Source organism: Cyprinodon variegatus, unplaced genomic scaffold (genome assembly GCF_000732505.1).
Source record: "Cyprinodon variegatus isolate N-32 unplaced genomic scaffold, C_variegatus-1.0 Scaffold53, whole genome shotgun sequence".
Classification (NCBI taxonomy): Eukaryota; Metazoa; Chordata; class Actinopteri; order Cyprinodontiformes; family Cyprinodontidae; genus Cyprinodon; species Cyprinodon variegatus.
Genome location: NW_015150506.1, coordinates 1680377 through 1686136, shown reverse-complemented (window position 1 = coordinate 1686136; position 5760 = coordinate 1680377). Strand labels below are relative to the sequence as shown.

Sequence of the window (5760 nt, the reverse complement as noted above, 5' to 3'; positions counted from 1 at the left end):
GAATTCTGTGATTAAAGTCTCAGAGATTAAAGAGATTAAAGTCAGAATTCTGAGATCAAACTCAGAATTCTGTGATTAAAGTCTCAGAGATTAAAGACATTAAAGTCAGAATTCTGAGATTAAAGCCAGAATTCTGAGATGAAAGCCTCAGAGATTAAAGTCAGAATTCTGAGATTAAAATCAGAATTCTGAGATGAAAGTCTCAGAGATTAAAGTCAGAGTTCTAAGATTAAATTCTCAGAAATTAAAGTCAGAGTTCTAAGATGAAAGGCTCAGAGATTAAAGTCAGAATTCTGAGATTAAAGTCTGACTTTTTCCCCATATTATACTAAAACAATATTTAAAAATCCATAAACTTTTTTTTTGTTTTCAGTGGCCCTAGTCATCCCAGCCAGCTCTTTATGCCCCAAATTTCCTAAATCCGCCTCTGTTTTAGACTCATAGCTTTATTTCTTCTGGATAAAAACCCTACAACCTACAGCTAAGCTCTTAATTTATTTACTTAATCAGTTCTTTCAGTCATTTTTAGCATGACTTAAAAACTTCCACATATATAATATTTCCCAGACTGTTGCCAGTAATGAATAGTTTCTAACTGCAGTGTCCAGAGTAATGGTGGCCATGCTGGGCTGGTTCAGATGAAGAACTTGTGAATTAAAGCCTCACTGCTGGCAGTTGTAACCGGACTCCTGGACGTGACGTTCGCGGACATGATTGGTGGCGGAGTCCTCTATATATCCGCCAGGCTTCACTCCCACCTTCTCGCCAGTGGAATTTCAGCTCCTGCACCTTCAGGGCAGACGAACACATCAAATAAGTGAGTATCGCCTCGTTCTGTTCAGTATCAGCCTCTATATTCCTGCCATCGGTGACTTTAGCCCATAAAGGCGCCGCCATGCGGGTGTTTTATCCCCGCTGTGGATGAGCGCCTTATGTTCCAGGATGTTGTGGCCTGACTCCGTGTCATCTCAGCCTGCTCAGCTGTGTGCCTACGTGGACTTTAGCTCGCTATGGAGGCTAACGCTAGCTCGCTAGCTAGGCTATAGTTGGACTTGTACTTTTAGTGAGTGCGCTAATGTTAGGTAAACCGCATAAAAATGACACGACCGCAGTCTGAATATGCGGGGCTGATTGTTGGAAGGATTTCCCGCTTTGAATCGGCCTTTAGTCTGATGTCACTAACTATAAAAGCGATAGACATAAGTTCAGTTTCTCTAAGTGAGAGTACGGCATGCTAACTGGAGGCTACCTGTTAGCAGGAGCGCTACGTGTCACGCGCCGTAGTTGAAGTTTTTAGCAAGTTTCCTACCAAGCTAATGATAATGGTTGTCCTTGAGGCTCTCACACTTCTATCCAAATGCTTGTTTATTTAACGTTATCTCGCCTGATGATGTAACATTTTGTCAGGCTGACTTTATCTGTTAGCCGATGTGACTTAGCATTAGCTGTAGTTTAAAGTATCGTTGGCAGCTGTCAGCTAGTTAACATGATATCCTGTTAGCTGCTGCCTTAAGTCTGTAAGCTGGGATTTACACTATAACGTTAGAAAGGATGGCAGGCGGTAGAAAATATAATTATTGCAAGAAAACGATGGCTTATAAGCAGGTTATTAACAATATGATCAATTGTTTAAAATTTAATAGCTGTTAATCATTTATTATTGGTTTTAATGAACTTTATTTAAACTAGGTAAGTACAAGTAAGGCAGAAGCAACTGTATAAAATCTGTGGAAGGCAAAGTAGAGACAGATTTCAAAATGGAAAAATATAAGGAAACATCGATAAGGAACTAAAAACATAAGAATAAATGATAATAATTAACAAAGCAACAAGGGGATTTATGTTGAGATCAGGGGTGGATTTAGAAAATGTGGGGCCCCAGGCAAAGACAGACAGGGGGCCCTCTGAATTGAGAAGGCAGCACATGTAACAGCCCCATTCTCCAGATAGAGAAATGTTAATAGAATAGACATCCATTATCTGTTCTAGGTTGTGTCCCTCTCTTCTTGTCCCTTTTCTTCTTGTTTTCCTCTCTATGTTTTGTACTCAGCTGACTTTTCATGCTGTCTCTAAAGGAATGAAAGATTTTTTCCAAGCACTAAGCTCACTTAGCTGATTGCTCCTTCCTGTGTTTCCAAAAAGGCCAAAGTAAATAACCCAGTCCTTCTTTTCACTGTAGACAAGCCATGATCTGCTTCTCTGTTCTCCATTTTTCATTTGGATGAAATAATAGCTGCATGAATCATGACAGCAGACAAGATAGAGGAGAGCAGGAGGCGGGGTTACCAATCTACTGGCTCTGGAGAGCAGAGTTCGCTGCTTTTAGATGTTGTCTCCAAAGTCTCCAGTAGCAGAAAAAAGCCGCTAGATTTGGCGCTAGGAGCTTTTTAGAAATGTGAGACACACTTAATATTATCAGCATTCTGAAGGTATTTTAGCGAAAGGATTTTTATCAAAAACATAATTAATGTTTACAAATAAGTAATGGTATTATTAACCGTTCATGTAAAAAGGGTTTCATTCGTGCCCCCAGGAACTTGGAGCCCTAGGCAGCTGCCATGTATTGCCTAATGGTAAATACCCCCCTGGATAGGATTGATGTACATCGGTGGGCATTCCCATTAGTATTTCAGTCAGATATTCATGATTTAATAATTTATTAGTGGTAATTGCTGTATTATACTCATAATGCACAAATGCTAACTTCATTCTCAAAGGAGCTATACCTGAAAATAAGTGATTATATATCAGAGGTGTAACTGAAAGAGATGAATCCAAAATAATTTATAACCTGGATCCTGTCTGAAGGGGGGGGAGGTTAGTTATGGTGTGAACAACCTTATGCGGTTTTATATTTGGATCAATCGTGTAATAAAACCTTAAGAGGAGACAGAAGATTTTGCCGTGAGCAGCGTAAAATGATTTGACTGCAGATTTTGCAGAGGACCAGTTAAGGATGTACTGCCTTAATCGGTTGTGTTTTAATCTTTTTGTATTTTTAATGCTTAACACTGAATTAAATTAACATAATCAATGGATCCAATGTCTTATTTAACCATAACACTGCATACAAATTTAGTTCTGGGATTTTTTTAGTGGGATTTCATAGGTTCAAACTGATAAAAGGCAACATTTTGGGGTTATTCTGCATCTGAACTTGAGAGGACAGCCACTAATTGAAACAGAAGTGGATCCTGATCCACATCTGGTAATATGCCTGATTATAAGCCATGCGTTGGCTGTGTAAGATCAAACATTTCCATTTCCTGATGTTTAAAAGGTAAAAAGCTTGTGCCCTTTTTTCTGATTGCACTAGTCGCTCAGTTGGTTTGTCTTATGTAAATTAGCAAAGCTAGAGGGGCTGCATGTTGAAGGACCGTAAACTTGTGAAACTTGTGATATGGTCTGTTGCACATTAAAATCGCAGCACGCTGCGTCTCAGCCAGTTCTTGTTTGAATGTTGTGCAGTAGTTCAGCACATTGCCGCTCTGCACAGCGTCCCCAAGTTAAAATGGTTTAAACTGTAGCAAAATGAACAGCCCCCAGACGCCTTATTGGTCTGATCTGAACAAATCCTGCACCTCGAAACCAGAAGACAACTTAGCCATGCATTAACAATGCTCCAACTGAAAAACCTATCCCTTAGTAAATGATTTTTATAGAATATCTTCTACTGTAATGCCACACTGTCTCATGAGGGATCATTGTGTTTATGGAGGTGATAATCGTCCATGCTGCTCGGCAGCGACTAATGACCTGAAAGGCTTCAGTGACAATTTTGGTTCGCTGCTTTTTCATCAAGTTGTAGGCCGATGGGAATGTTTTCTTTTGGAGTATTTATTTCCACCCCTTCTCTTTTCTTTTTAAACAGGAAAAAAAGCTGGCAGGCTGACGGGAACTTGCAATTTTACAGGACGGATTATCTGGTAACTGACCATTTAGCTGGTAAGTTAACACGCACACAGCAAACAGCCGTTTATCCACAACAAATGTATCATGATGCTTTGCTAAAGGATCATATCTGATGGAGTATTAGGGCCAGGCTAGAGATCTTTTTTATTTTGAGAATGAAGTCGTAACACTACCAGAATGAAATCATCCTACAACAACCCGTTTCAGAAAGAAAGCTTGGAGCTCCGCCCAGCAGATGGCGGCTGACCAGCTCCACCAATCAGCATCCAGAGTCACTTTGACCTCCTGCCCAGTTTGATGCTGCTGCTAAAAGATTTCCTGATTTGTCAAACCGATGCTAAAGTATAACTTCCCATGATGCTCCACATTCCTCATTTTAGGGAAGAAAGGGCTTCTTGGAAGAGTTGTCATAAAATACAACTTTATTCTTGTAATTTTAAGACGTTTATTCTTGTAATTTAAGACGTTTATTCTTGTAATTTTAAGACGTTTATTCTTGTAATTTTAAGACGTTTATTCTTGTAATTTTTAAGACGTTTATTCTTGTAATTTAAGACGTTTATTCTTGTAATTTAAGACGTTTATTCTTGTAATTTAAGACGTTTATTCTTGTAATTTAAGACGTTTATTCTTGTAATTTTAAGACTTTATTCTCATAATTTTAAGACTATATTCTCGTAATGTTACGACTTTATTCTCGAAAAACAAGAAAAAAAGAATCTGTCTCCTAATACTCCGTTGTAGATGGATAGATCCCAGTTATAAATCTGTTTTTTTTTTACCTCTTAAGCTTGATCCCTCCTATAGTTTCTCTGTTTTTACATTTATTTAGCTTTTTTTTTATGCTAAAGTTTTCCTGTATGACAATTATTAGTGAGGTTCCCTGACCAGGAAGTACCTGGATGGCCTGTTTTAAGCCTTTTATACGCGCATGAGGACAGGAGCGATACCAGCATGTTTCTTCCCATGTTCACAGCTATGAACCAGAAGACGGTGGTTAAACCTTTAGAGTTCCTTCATAGTCCCAACACCCCCAGGCTGAGCTACTAGGCTTTTCCTAAGTAAGCCGCAGGTGTTTATTGAACCTCTCCATGCACGGCATTACCTTGTAGTAACTAGACAGGCTTTGACAGGTTATTGGTTAACGTCAGGATGGAAGAATTCGTCTCATTTAAGTAAAGCATGCAGTTGAGTGAAAATTGACCCAAACCCTGTTCACATATTTCCTTTTGTTGGCTTCATTTTTCTCCTTTTTAAAAAAAAAAGAAAACGCAGAAGCTAGATATTCGCCTGACTAGATCAGGTTTCACCATAGATGAAGTTTAATCCAGCCTGAAATGGGGCCCTGTATTCATTTGTTCCCACCGTAATCAATGTTTTGTTAGTGGAGCTTAATCAGAGCCTTAAATGTATGAAATTTGAAAATACTGGGTTATGGTGCGTTTTATTTTATCCCCCCGCCTTCATCTTGGACGTGAACATTTGGCTCAAAGATCTAAGGCCTGGCTTGCTCATGGGTATTGACTTTAATCTCTTGCATTGTGGACAGAGGGGGGGTGTCACTGAGGGAAATCCTCTTAACCTTCACCCACCTATCATTCGTGGAAATGGCGCACTGTGATTTCAGTTAGTTCTTCTCATCAGTGTTTGATCTCCTTATTTAGCGTCTTTCTTTTTTTTGTATCAACACTACTTTGAGGTCACTAATGTAATAAAGGTGATCCTGATCTCTGGAACATGACTTGTCTCTGATAACGGTAGATTAGATTAAGCAAGTCCCTATGGAAGCATGTGACTGAAGGTTTTTATGTTCTTCAAGTTAAAGTCGTAGGGAAATCGGATTTAAAT

General features: G+C 39.0%; 1 protein-coding gene across 2 annotated transcripts in view; it reads left to right on the top strand.

Moving 5' to 3' along the window:
- Positions 1–729: 729 nt before the first annotated feature.
- The window catches only part of hdlbp (high density lipoprotein binding protein), a 21760-nt gene continuing 16729 nt past the window's right edge, over positions 730–5760 (top strand). For both annotated transcript variants that reach the window (XM_015371100.1, XM_015371099.1), the window contains exons 1-2: positions 730–817; positions 3872–3945. The gene's annotated coding sequence lies outside the window, so the exon portion shown is untranslated. The remainder of the gene's footprint in view (positions 818–3871; positions 3946–5760) is intronic.